Source organism: Trichosurus vulpecula, chromosome 4, assembly GCF_011100635.1.
Source record: "Trichosurus vulpecula isolate mTriVul1 chromosome 4, mTriVul1.pri, whole genome shotgun sequence".
Taxonomy (NCBI): domain Eukaryota; kingdom Metazoa; phylum Chordata; class Mammalia; order Diprotodontia; family Phalangeridae; genus Trichosurus; species Trichosurus vulpecula.
In genome coordinates this window covers 127,643,494-127,662,492 of record NC_050576.1, presented here as the reverse complement: position 1 = coordinate 127,662,492, position 18,999 = coordinate 127,643,494, and the positions used below count along the sequence as shown (strand labels likewise).

Genomic DNA, 18,999 nt, shown 5'->3' with positions numbered 1-18,999 from the left:
TCATTTATGGTCACCTGATGAATATGGTGGATGACCACCACATGGCAAAACCATTTTTGCACCCCATCCCACACCAGAAGGTGAATGAGACTATTTTCCTTATTTTGCAAAGTGCCTCTCAAAGTTATTTTAAATGAGCATTTCTAAAAATGTTTCAGAAATGGAATAACCATTCTACTTACCCTCAATGTATTATTGAAGGGATCCAATGAGAAAATACACTCATTCAGGAAGCATGTTAAAAGTGCCTACTATGTGTAAAGCATTGTGCTAGATGTTAGCAATAAAAAACCAAAATGAAATTTAGTCCCTTCCTCCAAGGAGCTGTGGGTGGGAGTAGAGGTTAAGGGCTTGGTGCCAGAGTGGAGAAGAGGGTAGAAAGTAAAAAGGGGATGGATGTCAGAGACATCGAGGAAGTGGAGACTTGGCCACTGATTGGATATGGGTGTCAGGGTAAGTGAAAGTGAAGAGTAGAAGAGAAGTCTGAGGTACGATGATGATGACTCAGCAGAAATGGAGAAGTTTAGAGGAGGAACAGGTATAAGAAAGAAGACTGTAAGTTGTTTGGGCCTTTTGAGTCTGAGATACCTTATAGATATCCAGGCGATGTCCATTGGCATTTATTGGTTCATGATTGGAGTTCAGGTATGAGATTAGGGCTGGATTTGAAAATCTGGGAATCATGTGCAAAGAAATAGTAATCAGATCCAAGGGAGTTGATGAGCTTCCTGAGACAGTGTTACAGAAGACCTGGGATGGAGCCTTGGGGGAACACGCAGGGTCATAAACGTCAGCTATTATTACTATGAGCTGAACACAGTATTTCAAATCTGGCCAGACAAAGGCAGAGTACAGTGGGATGCAGCCGAAGGTGACATTAATTTTTTTTTTTGCTACTATGTCCCTTTGTTGATTTATACTTTTATACTTCAAACCACCACCACCAGTACCCAGCCTTTTTAGATGAATTGTTACCTAGCTATTCTCTCATTTTGTACTTTTTTTTAAACATAGGAACTTCAAAAGGTTTAATCATAAACATATAAATGTATTCCCCCAACAACACATGGGAAGCATGATCTCTTTTCTCCTTTCACCACCTCAGTCACAGGAGAGGTGAAGAGGATTAGGTTCACAGTTTACCTCAGTTTCTGTAGAGCCCAGTCCCAGTTCAATATCCAAAGCCCCATTGAGGCTCAAGTCCCAGGCAATCTGGCTTCTCAGGGCTTCCATGCTGGCCTGACTGGCTGGGTCCCCACTCTTGCAAACCCAGTTCCAAGATCTCCGTACCTTAAACTCCTAGTCCAGGAGTGGGGATCACCTCAGGCACCTGAATCTCAAGAAAAAGAATACAAAACAGAAACAAACACCCCTGGGCCCATTTCTCTGAGCCAGAGTAAAAGAAGGAGATCAGGAGCCAGGGGTCCTTTCCTTCTCACCAGTTCAGTTCGTGAAGTTCATAGCAGGGATCAAATAAAAGAGTCAGATGAGAAGAGGTAGAAAAGAGATCCAACAGGTCTCTCTCTCTCTCTCTCTCTGTCTCTCTCTCTCTCTGTCTCTCTCTCTGTCTCTGTCTCTCTCTCTGTCTGTCTCTCTCTCTCTCTCTCTCTCTCTCTCTCTCTCTCTCTCTTTCTCTCCCCCTCTCTCCAAAGCAAGACAAACTAGCTAGGAGGCATGCTGAAAAGGCCATCCCAGGTCGCACTTATACTTACAAAGTATAGGAGCTTCCCCTGTCCCCATTTGTAGTAAGGGCTGTCCCCTGCATGTAGCACAGGAAGTCTTGTGTTGCTCAAACAGAAGCAGAGTAAATATCTCTGGCTTCTTTTCCCTCTACCATTCTGTAAAGGAGACTTTAATCCTTGCTTGGAGGAGAAACAGAAGGTAGGTAGGGACCAGAGGTCCCTCCTCTCCTCAGAGAGAGAGAGTAGTAGTGGGCTAAAATTTTATCTATCTGTTCCCTTAAATAAAGTCTAAGGGATATGATGAGATTCAAGCTAACTTCTGATTGCTATTACTGGGGGGAAGCAGGACCCCAAGCTCTATACTCAAACCTGTTCCACAGTGCACACACATAGACTTAGCCAAGAGTGACAGCAAAACAGAAATCCAAGAACGTATACATACATACATATACACTAAACAATACAGAGTGAAGGAGCTCTCCTCTTGAAGAGGGGGAACTCAGCTCAACTCATAGACTCTAGTGTAGCAAGTTGGGAATAAGGACATGATGGAGACTGCCAGCTCTTTTATCTTCTCAGAACCTTTTTCTTCAGCAACTGAGGTGGGGATGGCATTCTCTATCTTCCCTCTTGAAGTTGGAAGCTCAAAGCTACTCAGGGCTTGAAGAGAACTTGAACAAGACTCAAAGAAGATGGAAGAGAATGAAACTCTCATCAACTCTGCCCCACCCTTTGTGCAGGATAGGGCTTTCATCTCTATCAATGAGGAAAGAATCCCACACCAACAGGCTTTGCGACTGAGGTTACAAAAGTAAATTATTTAAACCAGACTACAGAATTTTATATTTATGACAATCCAATTTCATTTTAATAGATCTAGGTCATATTAGTATCTTCAAAGCACAGATTTAAAAGTGGAAAGGATCTTAGAAGCCATCTAAGTGCAACTCCCCATTTTTCTAATAAGGAAACAGGCTCAGAAAGGTTCAGTGACTTCAAGTACACACACAGGTGGTAAGCAGCAAAGGTGGGATTTGGAGAGTCAGAAAGACTCATTTTCTTGAGTTCAAATCTGCCCCCAGACACTAGCTGTGTGACCCTGGTCAAGTCACTTAACCTTGTTTGCTTCAGTTTCCTCATCTGTACAGTGAGCTGGAGAAGGAAATGGCAAATCACTCCAGTATCTTTGCCAAGAAAACCCCAAATGGGGTCATGAAGAGTTGGACATGACTGAACCAACCAAACAAAACTCTAATTCCACATCCAGTGAGCTTTCCCCCATGCAGCTCTGCCTCCCCAGCCATTTATGTTAAGATTGGAGAAAAGTTCTGATTTTCTAGCCAAGTACCAAACCAATCTAGCCTGAGAGGTGGACTCAAATCCAGCTACAAAGAAAAGTAGAAGAGCCAACTGCAGAGTCTCCTAGGACTCAGAAATATTCGCATCATGCCTCCTTCTAGTTGGTTTTTAAAGTCTCAGAGCAAAAATGCTCTTCCTGATCACTTCCTGACCAAATTAACTAAGCCATATTAAAAAAAATAGCCCAAATACCATAAGATACCCCTTGATCTAGTGAGAAAGGTATTCAAGAGTGGGAGTAGAACTTACTTCAAGGTAAAAAAAATCTGATTTGGAACAGCTTTTTACAGCTATTTCAGTGTTGTTACTGAAATCTGGCTCTCCAACACATAAATTTAATTACATCAAGAAAGATGGTGTAGAGAATTAGCAGCAAAAGCCCTATTTCCCTCTGCAATTTCCAGATCCCTCAGTGAATTTCCATCCTGGTTAAATACATCAAATATATTTTCAGGGTGAGAAGTTGGAGAGGAAGGAGAAGTACTTCTGCATTCTGACTTTCAGAATCCAAGAGTAGTTCTTTGACCTTCTCTCTCTCCATATCTTAAAAAGGGGCAAGTTGTTCAGTCATGGAGACTTTTCATGACCCCATTTGGGATTTTCTTGGCAGAGATGCTGCAGTGGTTTGCCATTTCCTTCTCCAGCTTATTATACAGATGTGGAAACTGAGGCAAATGGGGTTAAGAGACTTGCCCAGGGTCACACAGCTAATAAAGTGTCTGAGATCAGATTTGAACTCAGGGGTAATATGAGCCTTCCAGATTCCAAGCCCTACAGTCTGTCCACTGTGCTACCTAGCTGCCCTCCCCCCCACCAACTCTCCTACCCTTCCACTCCTCCACCACCACCCTACCCCCCTGCTAAAAAAGAAAAGGTAGGTAGAGCACATGAAAGGAGAGCATTAGGTCTGTCTTTCTGGGTGTTATATGGAGCAGTTTTGCTGCCTTTCTCTAAAGTCTGTCATTCAGCATTTTAGCTATCTCTTCTAGCTTTGTGTCATTTGAAAATTTGACCTGTATATTATGGCTTCAGCCAAATTGTTGATTAAAAGATCGGCAACTTTTTTGTTTTGTTTTGAATTTTATTTCTTCCAATTTACAAAAATCTACCTTCCCTTCCCATCCCACCCCTTTGAAAAAGGAAACAGAAAAAGAAAACTTTCCTAACAAACGTGCTTAGTCAAACAAACCAAATTCCCAAACTAGCCAGATCTAAAAAAAACATGTAGCCTGTCATCTCTCTGTCAGGTGGTCAGGAGCATGTTCTAAATAGAATCCTCTGGATTTTCAGTCAGCCTTTTCATTGATCGGATAATGATGATTGATAATGATGAGAGCTAGGAGCAGCTCAAGGTTTACAAAGGGCTTTATCAATATTGTTTAGTCCTCACAACAACTCTGAGAGGTAGACTACTATTATTATCCCTATTTTACAGATGCGGAAATTGAGGCTGAGAGTTGTTAAATAACTTATCCAGGGTCACAGAGCTATTAAGTGTCTGAGTAGACTCAAAACTTTCTGACTCCAGGACCAGAGATCTATCCATTTCTCTACCTGCCTGTCTGAGGTCTTTCAAGGTAATTTGCCTGATGTGTTGTTGTCTTTGTATGAGTCATTCTCCCGGTTCTGCTCATTTCAGTCTGTGTCAATTCATACAAGTCTTCTCACAGTTATAAATGTTCATAGTTATAAAAATGTTAAACAACATAGTGCCAAAAAAAGACCCCAGGGGCATTCCACTAAAGACCTCCATCCATCTAATGTTGAATAAATACTTGTTATGGTTTTTAGTTCAATTTTTCAATCGTGCTTGAAACCCACATAACTGTATCATCATATTGCCTACATTACGACATCTTTGTCCACAAGAACGTGAGAGATTTTGTCAAAGACTTTACTTAGGTTTAAATATCCTATCTCCTGATAGAGAAGTGATAGTAGAGAACCCGGATTGAGGCATTTACTTTTTGGATATGGCCAATACAGGAATCTAATTTGTTTAACAATATGTATTTATTACAGGAGTTTTGTTTATTTGTTTTCAATGAGGGGAGAAGGAAGGAAGAAAAAATAGGTTTTTGTTAATTGAAAAAAATAAAACAACATTTAAAAAGGGAAAGGGAGCTATAGGGAAAATTTATTCCAGGCATGAGAGACAGTGGTTGAAAAGACAGTGCCAGGAGACTGATGAACAGCAAGAAGTCAGGTATTGCTGGAGTCAGTTGGTAAGTCAGTCAACAAGCAGAGAGAAAAGCACCACACAAAAGGGAGCTGAAAAGAGGAAGGAAGGGGGGAAGTCCAGAGAGTGAAAGACTGGCCTAGAGAGACATTTGTTCACAATGAAGGATGCAGGAAGAATTCAACCATCAGAGCAATTGGAGGTGGGGGTGTTGCATGGGCAGAGAGGTTCTCCAGGATGAGAAGACTAAAAGGACATGGTGAAGTCTGGAGAGTTAGGAACAAAGCCAGGAGAAAGGAAAGAGGGGGTAAAGCATAAAGAAAGTGAAAAGATAAGGCAGAGGAAAGGTTGTGAAGGGCTTTAAACTTAAGAGAGAAGAAAATGGGGTGGGACATGAAAGTAACATAAGGAAGATAAGAGGAAACATTTTTGTAATAATTATGATGAAGAGGTACAAAATTTCCCTGGATAAGGTTAAAAAGAAGGAAATTTTACTACTTGTGGCACGGGGGGCGGGACCATAATGGCCTCTCCCTTTCTCTGTAAAGGCAGTTCCCTACCCTGTGAATAAATGTAGCAATATCTTTTTATATGCAATACTCTTTTCTCCCTTATTCCTCTCTCCTCTTGAGCTAGAGGTCACAATAATCTGCTTTCCCCTTGGCAATTCAATTCATCAAACCTTTATCAAGTACCTATTACACACAAGGTACCATTTTAGGTACTAGGGATAAGAAGACAAAGGTCCTGATCTCAAGGAATGTACATTCTTCTTGGGGGCGGGGGGGACGGGGCACAAGGGAATTCAACATGCACAGAAACAAGTTAAAAACTAATTTGAAATGGGACCAGAAAAGATTTGATATAGGACATGAAGGTATATAGACAGATGAAATATTTACCTGCATGACTTTGGGAATGTCACTTAACCTAATTGGGCTTAAGTTTCTTCAGCTGTAAAATGCGGGAACTGGATTCTGGGTTTGTTTATTTTTTCCATTATGTGATTCTTTTCATTTTAATAAAGAGCTTAGACTATTTACATTTAGAGTTCTAATTTTTGGCTGGTCAGTTATTCTGTCAGAAAGGAAAAACCTTTGTTATCCATATTATTTCTGTTATTAATCCAAACTTTAAAAATCTCTAAACAAAGTTCTTCTATCTCATTAACTACTTTGTAAGTTTCTTTAAGTTATATTTCCTCTTTATTAAATATCAGTTTTACTTTGAGATTATTCTGCCACCCTCCCTTTTTGTTCCTTTCATCCAGTTTCTTTGAAATATCCATTTGAAATATTTAATAAGTTAGTCAATACAATGTTCTGAAGCTTCCCTCATTTTGTTAGCAATTAGTTTCTGTTGATCAGAGAGCTGTGAGTTGTTTTGTATTCTTGTCTTTTTGGATGGGAGGCTTATTATTTGTAGAGTTTCTTAAAAATGTATGTGTTTCTCTGTAAAGTCATAGTGCTCCTCATATACCTCCTTCTTCCCTTCAGAAAACATACTGACTTTACTACTTAATTATATGTTCTATTCTAATTGTTCTGATAGTCTCTTCTTCTGCAGGAGAAATCCATGGTGATCTGGATTATTGTTCATTAGTGAACGAATTCTATATTCTTTCTGGCAAGTTGAATCTTTTTCCAGTTTAAAATTAGTCATATTATGTTGTGACTATATATCTATACTGTTTCTATTTATCTATATCTGTGTATATATCCATAATATATCTAGTCATGCCAATTCCTGGTTTGTTTGGTTTGTTGTTGTTGAGTTCCTGTGGCCTTGTCTGTATTTTTCACTATTTTTTTTTCTAACTCTGGAGGTCTTCTTTGACAATTTCTAGGAATGTAATGTTCATATGAATAGCTAGGTGGCACAGTGGATAGAGTGCCAGGCCTGAAGTCAGGAAGACTTATCTTCCTTAGTTCAAATCTGACCTCAGACACTTACTAGCTGTGTGACTCTGGGTATGTCATGTTAAGCTCGGTTTCCTCATCTGTAAAATGAGCTGGAGAAGGAAATGGCAAACCACTCGAGTATCTTTGCCAAGAAAACCCCAAATAGGGTCACAAAGAGTTGGACACAACTGAAAAACAACGAGAGTCATAAGATTTTATTTTTTAAAATATTCTGAGACAGTAGTCATTCTGAGATTGTTGCATTGGGATTTGTGTTTCAAGTCTATCGCTTTAGTCTACATACTTTCAAAATTTTTAAATATATCCTTAAATATTTAACCTATGTTTCCAACTGTTCTGTATTATGTGCAAACATATTTCCCTTTGCAGTAAGCTTACTGTTGATTAATTTTATAGATTTTTTGAGGTTTTCTATCATATTCTCCATATCGTTCAATATTCCTACTTTGTTGACAATTTAATGGCATTATACAGTGAAACGATTTGTTCTGTAATTCATTTGTTGGGAAGGGACCATTTAGATTATGGGAATTATGTCTAATGGTTCTGTAATTTATGTCACTGGAAAAGTTGATAGGTTTCTCTCTAATAAAAAGGAATCTGGCGCTTTGCACATAATCATTTGTAAAGAAAGGATATATACATTGCTACACTCCTCAGATTCATTTAAATGAACTCTATTCCTTTGCTGCTGAGGAACGGCAGAAATCCCTTGTCCTATCTTTATTCTCCGTAAGCCTTGGACTTGCCAAGAAACATTCCCCCTCTTCACACAAGTCCTGGAAAGAAAGGGAAAAGGAAGGAGAGGAAAAGATAGCTAGCAATGTCCATCTCTATGCCAGTAGAGAAGTTCATTTGTTTTAATTCAGTTTAATCTCAAGTCCATCAAAACTGTTGTGATGCATCAGTATGCAAACAGAGAGTAAGTTCTCCCCATTGGTGGAGGCTACTATCTTAAATATTAATATTTCCATTTCTAGACTAGGACCCAGGAAGAAATAGCTTGCTCAAGAAGGTAAAGCTGCCCTCAGCAGAACAAAAATGAAAAGTGACTGGTGTGAAAGCCATGCCTTGTTCAGTCTTTGAGTTCTCTCTAGTGGCCAATGGGGCTAGAACAGCCTATTGAAGGGTTGTTGGTCCATAAACGCCACCTGGTGGCTGGCTCAGATACTGTACTCTGAATTATTCAAAAACCCCTCTCCTGGAGTCAGAATGAGCCAAAACCAAAAACCTATGTCACAGTGAAGTGTTCTTAACTTTGACCTTGCCCCCTGAGGATACAATTGTTCTCCTCCGTGGAATTCCAAACTGAACGTATATGATTCCCTGACTATATATACCATCTAGTACACTAATCAGATTTTCCCACCAGACCTCTGTCAACTAAAGTCAATGAAAATGGCATATGTCTAATGAAGACCCTTTCCTCAACCCCCTGAAAAATTAATGAACTAACATTTTGGAGAGTGGGGGAAGAGGCTCAGAAGAGGATTTGTAAGTATTAACTTCCATTGTAATTCTCATTTGTCTTTCCAGAACTTCCTTTAACATTGGTGAGCATTTCACACACCTATTGACATGCGTATTGTAACATGGCTTGATTTTCATCATTCTCAGTTTATGACTAAGAACATTCTTTGTTGTGGACGTCAGAAAATCTGCCTTAGACATTAGAATGCCGAAAATGTGTTTGGTGTTTTTGGTTTGAGGTTTTTGGTTTGCTTTTATAAGGTTTTTAATATGGCTTGGATGGGTTTCAGTCTGTACAGGTGAAGTGGTTATCCACATGACATGGATGAGATCACTAATTCATTGAAGTATAGAAGTATTTTTGGAAGTTTATGAATCTTAATTCATGGTATGTGTGGTGGAGGGGGGGAGCTTTTTTATCCCTTTTTGCTGCCTCTTCAGATATTCTCATAGACCCAGAATGGCTCAGAGAAGGACCTCTACCTTCTTATTTATTATCTGTTTGACTAGGGAGTCCTGGGTCCTCCATTTACCAGCTGTCTGATCTCCCAAAGCCTCAAAACATTATATAGATGTGTTGTTATTATTTCTTCACTTGTAAAATAGGGATAATAATACTTGCATTAACTCCTGGCACACAGTACATGCTTAATAAATACTTGACTGACTGACTCCCACAAAGGATTGCTGCGAGAAACAAATGAAATACTGCAAGTAAAGCGATTTGCAAACCTTAAATGGATACAATTATATACATGTAAGTAAACGTGATTATCATCATTATTAATAAACCAAACAAATCACATTGTGATTCATTATTATATATTGATGATTATAGTTGAAATTTATGTAGTTCTTTAAGATCTGCAAAGCATTTTACATGTATATTGACCCTCACAACAACCCTGAGAGCTAGATATTATAGGAATTGTTATTCCCATTTTAGAGATCAGGAAACTGACGTTTGTGTTAGAGAGAGAGGCTGAGAGGTTAAGTTGTTCATACCATACAGCTAGTAGGTGTCAGAGGCAGGATTCAAACCTAGTTCTTCCTTAGCCCAGGTCCAAAACGCTATCTACTATGCTAGCCTGCTTCTGGTAATAGCAATAGTGAATTCCAAGGAAGATGGAAAAATGGTCATTTTTTTTCTTCTCAATGGGAATTCACTTCCTGGACTACCCTTTTCTCCATCATTTGGTAATATAAATATGGAGAAACAGCTCTAATCTCAATAACCAAAGTTCAGCATTATACTGAAATCACAGAGTGAACTTATACCTATTTATTCAAATAACAACAATTTTACACCTTGGGAAAGAAGTATCAATAGGTGGAAAAATTAGATTGAAACCTTCCCTTCAGAACGTTTTCTTTCTTCCACAAAGAGGGAAGTTTTCTATATAAATATCCTAGTGACTGCTTTCAGGGTTACAGGTTGCCTTTTCTTCAATGCCTTCTCTAACTCTCTGAAGGGAGAAAAAAATTGCCTCAGGTATATATGTCTGGGTTGTGTACAGTAGTGTTCTTGTTACCAAAAGATTTTATTGTCTTCTGCTTCGTTTATAAACTCCCTAGAGGTGTCCTCTACACTCTGTAAATACTTACAGACTCAAAAAGTATTGTCATATGTTAAGTCCTTGATCAGAGAAGTTCCTGATCAATCTGATGAATTTCCCAATTAATTTGAAGAAAATTTTTTGTTCGGAGACATCTGAGAGGCATCCTCTACCAACCGTGAAGAGTTAGTGCATATACACTGATACATCTTGCTAAGAGGATACAGAACTCCTAACTGGTTCCTAGCCACTGGGCCAGTCTGCAAGATGATTGAGTGGCTGGAACTCCAGAGGACAGGTTCTTATCAGAGGACTCATCCATCTCTAAGGTCTAGAGAAGACAGCAAACAGACCACTTCAGCATCTTTTGCACTTTTTCACCTTCTACTGTTTAGAAGATAGAAATTGAGCAGCAGAACCAGTCTGGAGCACAAGGGAGAAAAGTCTGTACCCAAACTTAGCTTCCCCCTCCCCCCTTTGGGAACTAGAAATGACAGCCTCGGAGCAATTGTTGTTCAGCTGCTTTCAGTCACGTCTGACTGTTCATGACCCCATTTGGGGTTTTCCTGGCAAAGATACTGGAATGGTTTGCCATTTCTCTCTCCAAGGCAGAGACATATAGAATTCTGGTGTTTGTGCTTATAGCCTGAGAGAAGAGAGTCTAAGAATGGACTTCCCTAGCCAAAGAGATGGTAGTAACCAGGGTACTGATAATTCCCTATAAAAGCAAACTGCAGAGGCAAATGTGGGCATGCCCACTCAGCCTAAGAGGATAGTTCACTGACACTGTGAACCTCAAACTCTTATGGCATTTATTAAGTATTTTTTCAGGCAGCTAAGTGGTACAGTGGCTAGAATACTAGAAGAACTCGTCTTTATGAATTCAAATCTGGCCTCAGACACTTACTAGCCATGTGACTCTGGGCAAGTCACTTAGCCCTGTTTGTCTCAGTTTCCTCATCTGTCAAGTGAGCTGGAGAAGGAAATGGTAAACTACTCCAGTATCTCTGCCAAGAAATCCCCAAATGGAGTCACAATGAGTCAGACATGACTGGAAGTGACTGAATGGTAAAAAAAAATGACCAATGATATTCTGAATCAAATTCTTTTTCAAAGTTTTAAAAAATGCCAATACATCAGTGATACTGTCCAGTAACTATGTCCTTCTAGATATTTTTTGACACCTTATAATGATATTGCACCCAGGATATCCTGAGGTTCAAGGTAATCTGTGTGTCCAAATCCATTCAATCCAAATAGAGCCCCAACATTTTCTCTTGTCAGCCAAAGGACACAATTATTTCCAGGCAAAGACATTTAATGAAATAGCAGATGATAAAAACATTTGCAGTAATACATTCTTCCATAAACAATTTCGGTGGGGATAGTAAGCATGCATTGTGATCACAGATGAGAGCTCCACATGTGGGGAATGCTTGCATTGGGGTATGTGATGCAGCAGTATTCCTTGGGTATTTTCTGGTGATGTCACCACACAGCTCTCCCTAGGCTTGGTCCTCACAGGGCATAGATTCTCGACTGGGCACATTGTTCTGAGGTTCTTGCTGGTTTGCCGGGAGACCTCTACTATTCTCTCCACGTAATTTTATTTAGCACTTTGCTTTACTAGTCTCCTGATCTTCTGTTATTTCTATAATCCTAGCTTATCTTTTCAGGGTCAGCCAAGCCATATCATCTTCATTCAGCTTGGGAATAGTGTCTAGAACCTCTCCCCAATAAAGTCAATAGATCTTTTAATTACAGCTACTATACCCAACCAACATAAGCCAAGCAGAATGCCTACAGGCAAAAATTAGGTCTTTCTCTTTTGATTTCTATGCTTTTATGGAACTCAAAGCCTTCTGTTATTGATAATGTCTATCCTCTAGGTTTCCAATGATCCAACTTACTCCCAAGATCCAGTCTGTCTTAGTTGAAAATGAATTTGAGTAGGAACAAAAGGTTGGCTGAAGAGTCAAGGTCATGAGAAAGCAGAAGAATACTCCAAGGAAAATGGGAAACTCAAAAGAATGAAATTCTGAAGACACCAAGGCAAACAATTCTGATGAATGAGGGAAATGAGAATTGTCTGAAGAGACTGTCATGAACGCACAGGGAATTCACAAACTAAATTAGATTTTTAAAAAATGTACAGACAATGGAAATAAGGATGAATAAAGGGGGTGATTATAAAGAGCATGACACTGGCAGGTAAAAATAATGTCAGGAGTGCTAAAGCTCTGAATGAGCTAAGACTGGTTATGAGTGGTAAAGATAACAAAAAGGCTTTGTTCTGTCATTTTGGGAAGAGGGGGATGAAAAAAGGGATAGGACTTTGTCTGGGGTGGATCAGAGAATGATAACTGACAAGAGACAGTGGAGCTGCTCATTTCTTATTTTGTTTCTGTTTTCTCCAAGGAGAATGACATTTGCACTAGGGAGTTGGTACCCGAGGAGATAGCAGGAGATAGCAGAAGGGAGCCGAGCTGTCATCAAGGAATTTAAATCACCTGGCCCAAATGAGCTCCATCCTCAGGGTAGTCCTTGATGAATGCATAGGAATGATTGCTGAGCTATAATCAGTGATATTTCTCCAGAAGATGATGAAGAATGGGAGAGGAGCAATACGACTATAATGGGGCAAATGTCCCAGTTTTCAAATGAGGGGAACAGTCTGCAAACTATAGGCCAGTGAGCTTGATTTTGGTTCCTGGGAAAATTCTAGAACAGTTGATTAAAGAGGTAATAAACATCCTGACAAGATATCGTCAAAAGACACAGCATGGTTTCACCTAGAACAGATAATGGCAAATCAACCCTATTTCCTTTTTTCCCCACTGTTATTTGGCAGACTCAGGGAATGTTGTAGATGAAGTTTAGTTGACTTTAGCGAAGCGTTTGATAAATTTCATGTGGTTTTTTGTAGAAAAGATGGAGAGATGTGGACTAGATGATAATATAACTAGATTGATGTGGAACTAGTTGAATGGACAAACTAAAAGAGTACTTAGGTTCATGGAACTAAAGGTATCATAATAAAAATGGAACCCTAACTTTCCCTTTCATCTACAACAGTATCAATCTATGACCTTTTTTTCTTTTAAAAATTTATTTATAGCTTTTGTTTTTCCAATGTCTCTCTCCCTTCTCCTTCCTAGAAAGCCATCCCTTATAACAATAAGAAAGGGGTGCGGGAGAAATTAAACTAACCAAAATGAAAGCGTGTAACATTGTATGTGATGTCCACATATGACATGTTAAAAGAGGATCTCCCAGTTTCCCAATTCCCCAAGAGTTTAGAGCAGTAACTAGTAGGGAAGCAAGATGTTATTTGTTATCTCAGTCTCTGATCTATGCTTTGGAATCTTTGAGTGTTATAATGACTCAAATGGCATGAACCCCCATAGGACTGGAATTTTCATTTCCCCTCTGGCTGGGGCAGCTAGATGTTATCTCATCTCTCTGTTAATTATTTTTGTTCTGTCATTTCAAAGGTGGTTCTCCCATTCCCTCCCACCTTCTCTAGCTCCTTGCTCTGGTAATTATCCCTCTGTTGTGTATCTTCAATGATGATTATTCTTTTTTTTTTCAGTACATTCTCTCCTTTCTTGGCTTTGGAGATACCACAGTTTTTTGGTTCCCCTCTTATTTATCTATACAGATGCAGCTATGTGGGATAGTGAATAGAATTCTGAGCCTGGAGTCAGAAAGACCTGAGTTCAAATACAGACACTAGCTGTGTGATCCTGGGCAAGTTATATAACCTTTGTATCCAAACCAATAAACATTTATTAAGCTCCTATTATGTGCCAGGCATTGTGCTAAGTGTTGTGGGATACAAGACATTCCACAAGCTTTATATTGTTTTCCATATTTGCATGGACTAGACCGGAGGTTCCCAAACTTATTTGGCCTACTGCCACCTTTGAAAAAAAATATTACTCGGAACCCCCCTGGAATCTACTATCTTTAACCCTTTAATTCTTTGAAATTTGTCATTTCAAGAAAATATAATTTTTTTAAAAATGACACACCCTAAATTTAATAATTTATTGTAAATTTGGGGGATTTTTCCTGCATTGAAATTTTGATAACACGATATTGCATCATGTAACCAAATGGTATCGTATTGAAAACAAGTCATTACACGTACATATTCCTGATGCATGCTGGACTTCCCAACAATGCACCACACGCTTGCCTGCCAACACTTGCTTATTAAGACCTGTGAGAGGACTTGACCACTAATGGGTTATAACTTGCATTCTGTGTGTTTATTTGGAAAATAATATAATCACTAGGACTTTAATTCTGTTACACAACAGATGAAACATGTCCAGTTTTTCAAAATTTTCTTCTCTTCTTTCCTTATACTTCCACCATCCCCTTATGTTAATTCAACACCCCCGAATTGCACCTCAGGCTACTATCAAACCCTCCAGTCATTCTAGCACCGCCCCCCCAATGGTATCACCACTTTAGGAACCTATGGACTAGACAAACTGTACTACCCAAGAGGCTTTTGAATCACTGGAAAAAGCCCATCTATCTCTATATAGGTAAACAAACTAGAGCAAAAAACAATAAACATTCTTCCAGTGCACAGAGAAAGAGGGAGTTCTTTTCAGCTAGAATCTCATGCACCAAGAGAAAACAGCATTTGCAAAGTAGTTTTTGCCACCACTCCACTCCCCAGATTTTCTCTACTGTGCTTCCTAAGGTGTTTTCTCATTCTCATCTAGCCTCTCATCCCCCTCCTTCCTTCTTTTAGCACTCTTCTATGGTTATCTTCCTTCATTAAAATATAAGTTGCTTGAGGGCAGAGACTGTCATTCTCCCTACTTGTATTTGTAGTCCCAAAGCTTAACACAGCATCTGGCACAGTCAGTGTTTACTAAATGGTTCTTGACATTTTGACTTGATAGTACCTCCTACCTGGAACACGCAGCATGATCTCATGCCTCCATACCTTGCTTGGTTTATTCTCAATGACTAGAATGCACTCTTGCCTTATTCTTTGCCTTTTACAGTTATTTCTTTCACGTTGTGACTTTCTCCATCATGATTCTGGTGTATCGTGGGTCAACATAAGAAATTAAAGGGGAGTTTTTTTGGGAGTTTTGTGGAAGCCACAGACAACACACAAAGGCCAGCAGATGACATAGAACCTAAGATCAAATACTTAACCCAAATTTTATAATAAGGTACTGTAAACACCCCATGAAAGAAAAAGAAAAAGTTCAGACTCCTTTTCTGGTATGAAGAGTCAAAAAATTTTACATGGATTTTCCAGATCGAGGGGGTGCTGCGCCCCTAACCCCCACTACGTGGAAGGGATAACTGTAGATTCTTATTCATGACTTTTAAGCCCACCTCAAATGCAACAATAATTTTCCCTGATTCTCACAGTGGGAAACTACTTTCTTCCTCAGACCTCACATAGTACTTTGTTGTGTAACTCTCTGATATGTTAACCATGTAATACTATATATTAAAGCAATCCAAATTGGTACCTTATGCTCATACTAGATTGAAAGCTCCATGAGGCCAGGCACCCCTTCTTATCTCAATTTTTTCTCTCTTCCATTACCTAGCATAGTTCTCTGTTACTCTATTAAGATCACAAGAGGTTCTTAATAAAAGTAGTTTTAAATTGTACTTTTGCATCAGTTAACCTGGCACTTTCCTTGCCCTCTAAATAGTCTATAAGAATGTGGACCAAAAGGCAAACAAGAAAATTGTTAGGACAAGGAGGACATATGGCTAGAAATCAGATTCAGGAGAGCCAGGGTAGAGGTCAAGAATACCCCACGGTTACCCCAAACCCAGCTTCTCCACTCTTACTTCCAACAAATATAAAAAAAAATAGTTACCATGCCTTGGAATTCAGCAATAATTTTTCTCAGTGTTCTCATAACAGGTAAATGGTATTGGGGGTACAGTTCAAAGTACAAAAGACCTTGGCAAAGGTTGCCTCTGGAAAACGTGGTAGATTTCCAGCTTTAAGATATGCACGGATACCAAGGACCACACCGTCAGTTCCACCGGCCCCACCAAGTCCCACGACGGGGAGCGTACCATCTACTGCGCAGTCCACAAACACGAGCCCCTGGTCCTGTTTTGCGAGAGCTGTGATACCCTTACCTGCCGGGATTGCCAGCTCAATGACCACAAGGACCATCAATACCAGTTCCTGGAGGATGCTGTGAGAAACCAGAAGAAGCTCCTGGCCTCCCTGGTCAAGCGCTTGGGGGACAAGCATGCCACCCTGCAGAAGAACACCAAGGAAGTGCGCACCTCGATCCGCCAGGTGACAGATGTGCAGAAGCGGGTACAGGTGGATGTGAAAATGGCCATCCTGCCAATCATGAAAGAGGTGAACAAGCGGGGCCGTGTGCTGGTCAACGACACCCAGAAGGTGACGCAGGGGCAGCAGGAGCGCCTGGAGCGCCAGCACTGGACCATGACCAAGATCCAGAGGCACCAGGAGCACATCCTGCGCTTTGCTTCCTCGGCCCTGGAGAGTGATAACAATACAGCCCCGCTGCTGTCCAAGAAGCTGATTTACTTCCATCTACACCGAGCCCTCAAGATGATTGTGGACTCCGTGGAGGCCCAGGGGGACATGAAGTTCCAGTGGGACCTCAACGCTTGGACCAAAAGAGCCGAGGCCTTCGGCAAGATTGTTTCAGAGAGGAGTAGTCCCCGTTCCATGGCCCCTCCCCGGCCCCCTGGCAAGCCTGGAGGAGGGAATCAGGCCATGGACCTGCAGGAGGGCTATGGGAGCTATGGCCCAGATGACCCCTACAGTGCTGAGCCCAATGTGTCCGGAATGAAAAGGTCCAGATCTGGCGAGGGGGAAGTGAGTGGACTCATGCGGAAGATGTCCAGGGTGAGCTTGGAACGCCTCGATCTGGATCTGACAGCAGACAGCCAGCCCCGCCCCGGCCCCCCACCCCCCACCGTGTTCAAAGTCTTCCTGGGAACTACCGACGAGGACTACAACCTCACTGTCATTGAAAGGTGGGGCCAGCCAGGGGCCCCAGGGGGGCCTCCTATGCCACATATGGCCATGGTCAAGGAGGAAGAGACAGAGGCTGTCATCGGAGCTCCCCCAGCGGTGGAGGGGCTGGAGACAAAACCTCTGCTGCTGCCTCCCCTGGAGGCCTCAGGGCCTGAGGGCCCCCATCTGGCTTCTCCCAGCCGCGGCACTAGCTCTGGCCTGGAAGTGCTGGAAGGCCCTAACGCGGCCGCTGCTGCTGCGACCATGGCCACTGGTGGCCCTGGAGCCGTGGATGACAGCCGCCACTATCTGCCTTGTCTGCCAGAATCCAGGGGACCTGGCAATGTGTAGCCAGTGCGAATCCTGCTTCCATTTGGAGTGTCACCTGCCAACCCTGCAGGAGGTGCCTGGGGAGGAGTGGAGCTGCTCCCTGTGCCAGGAGGTGATGGACTGTAAAGATGAGGTCCCTCTTCCTGGCCCCGAGAGTGTGGCCTTGACCGCCAATGGGGACACCTGCCCTGCCAAGCTCTCACCTACTAACCAGCAGAAGTGTGAGCGTGTGCTGTTGGCCTTGCTCTGCCACCAGCCGTGCCGTCCCCTGCGCCGACTGGCCACAGACCCCACGCCCTCTGCAGAGCAGCCAGGCACCCTGGACCTCACTCTGATCCGCGCGCACCTCCAGGATAAACTGTCACCCCGATACAGCTCCCCTCAGGAGTTTGCCCAGGTGGTGGGCCGCATATTCAAGCAATTCAACAAACTCACTGAGGACGAAGCTGATGTCCAGTCGATCACTGGCCTTCAACGCTTCTTTGAGACTCGCATGAACGAGGCTTTTGGGGACACCAACTTTTCGGCTATTCTGGTGGAGCCCCTCCCTCCCCCTATCCCAGGCCCTGGCCTGGCCCCTCCAGGGCTGGTGGGGGGCCCCAGTGATGGTAACTGAGCCCCCACCTTACCCCAGAATGGCTCCATTGTCCCCTCACTCATTCCTTCCTTCACTTGTTGGTCCTTCTGTATCCTACCCCCAGGTGAGGTTTTTACTTCTCTCGATTTAATAAAAACGTAACCCAGGAGACAAGGTCCCACAAGTCACACAGACCCAGAGCAAGCAGGGTGTCCTGGGAGTCCCTGGCATGGGGCTGGTTGGTGGGCATGGCGGCTTTGTGGGCTGCCCTGGCCAGAGCAGAGCCCCACTTCCCCTTAGCAGGAGGCTTCTCTTGGATGCAGGCAGGGCCCTCCCCCCCCTCCCCCCACAGCTTACAGGCCAGGAAGGGGAGAGGATCCCAGCCCGGAGGCTCCCAAAGGTCCTTCCCCGTTCGGTTTAGCCTAGACAAGTCTTGCCTCTTAGGGTCCACGTACCTGCTTCCAGCCCCCAAGGTCTGAACGGTTGGAAGTAGGGTTAGTTAGACAATCTCTCCCTGGAGAAGCTGGGGCTTGGAAGGGGCTTTGGGAGCTGCCTTGACTTTTCTTTGTCATCTGCTTCTTGTACTGAGCTTGGAGTTCACTGAAACACCTATCCAACCAATAAACTTGCCAGCCATTGCCTCAAAAAAAAAAAAGATATACATGGATAAAAAGACAAGAATTGGACCGCCCAGTTTGCTTTCCTGGAGCTTTGGGTGTTTTCTTGATTTGTTTTAACAACGTTAATGATACCTTATGCCAAGAAATGCCTAATAAATAAATTATGAAACAAGATGTAATCCCTGGGTTGGGGAGCCGAAGGTTCTGGTCTTACCCAGGAGAATAAGCATAGAACTAAGATTTCAAGTGCCTGTTTAAAAATCCACAACATTGTCTTTTTCTCCAGCTGCCTAGTTAGTCA

The 18,999-nt window shown here is 41.9% G+C and overlaps 1 pseudogene; it reads left to right on the top strand.

Moving 5' to 3' along the window:
• The first annotated feature begins 493 nt into the window (after positions 1-493).
• LOC118846833 lies at positions 494-18,117 on the top strand (annotated as a pseudogene).
• Positions 18,118-18,999: the final 882 nt, after the last annotated feature.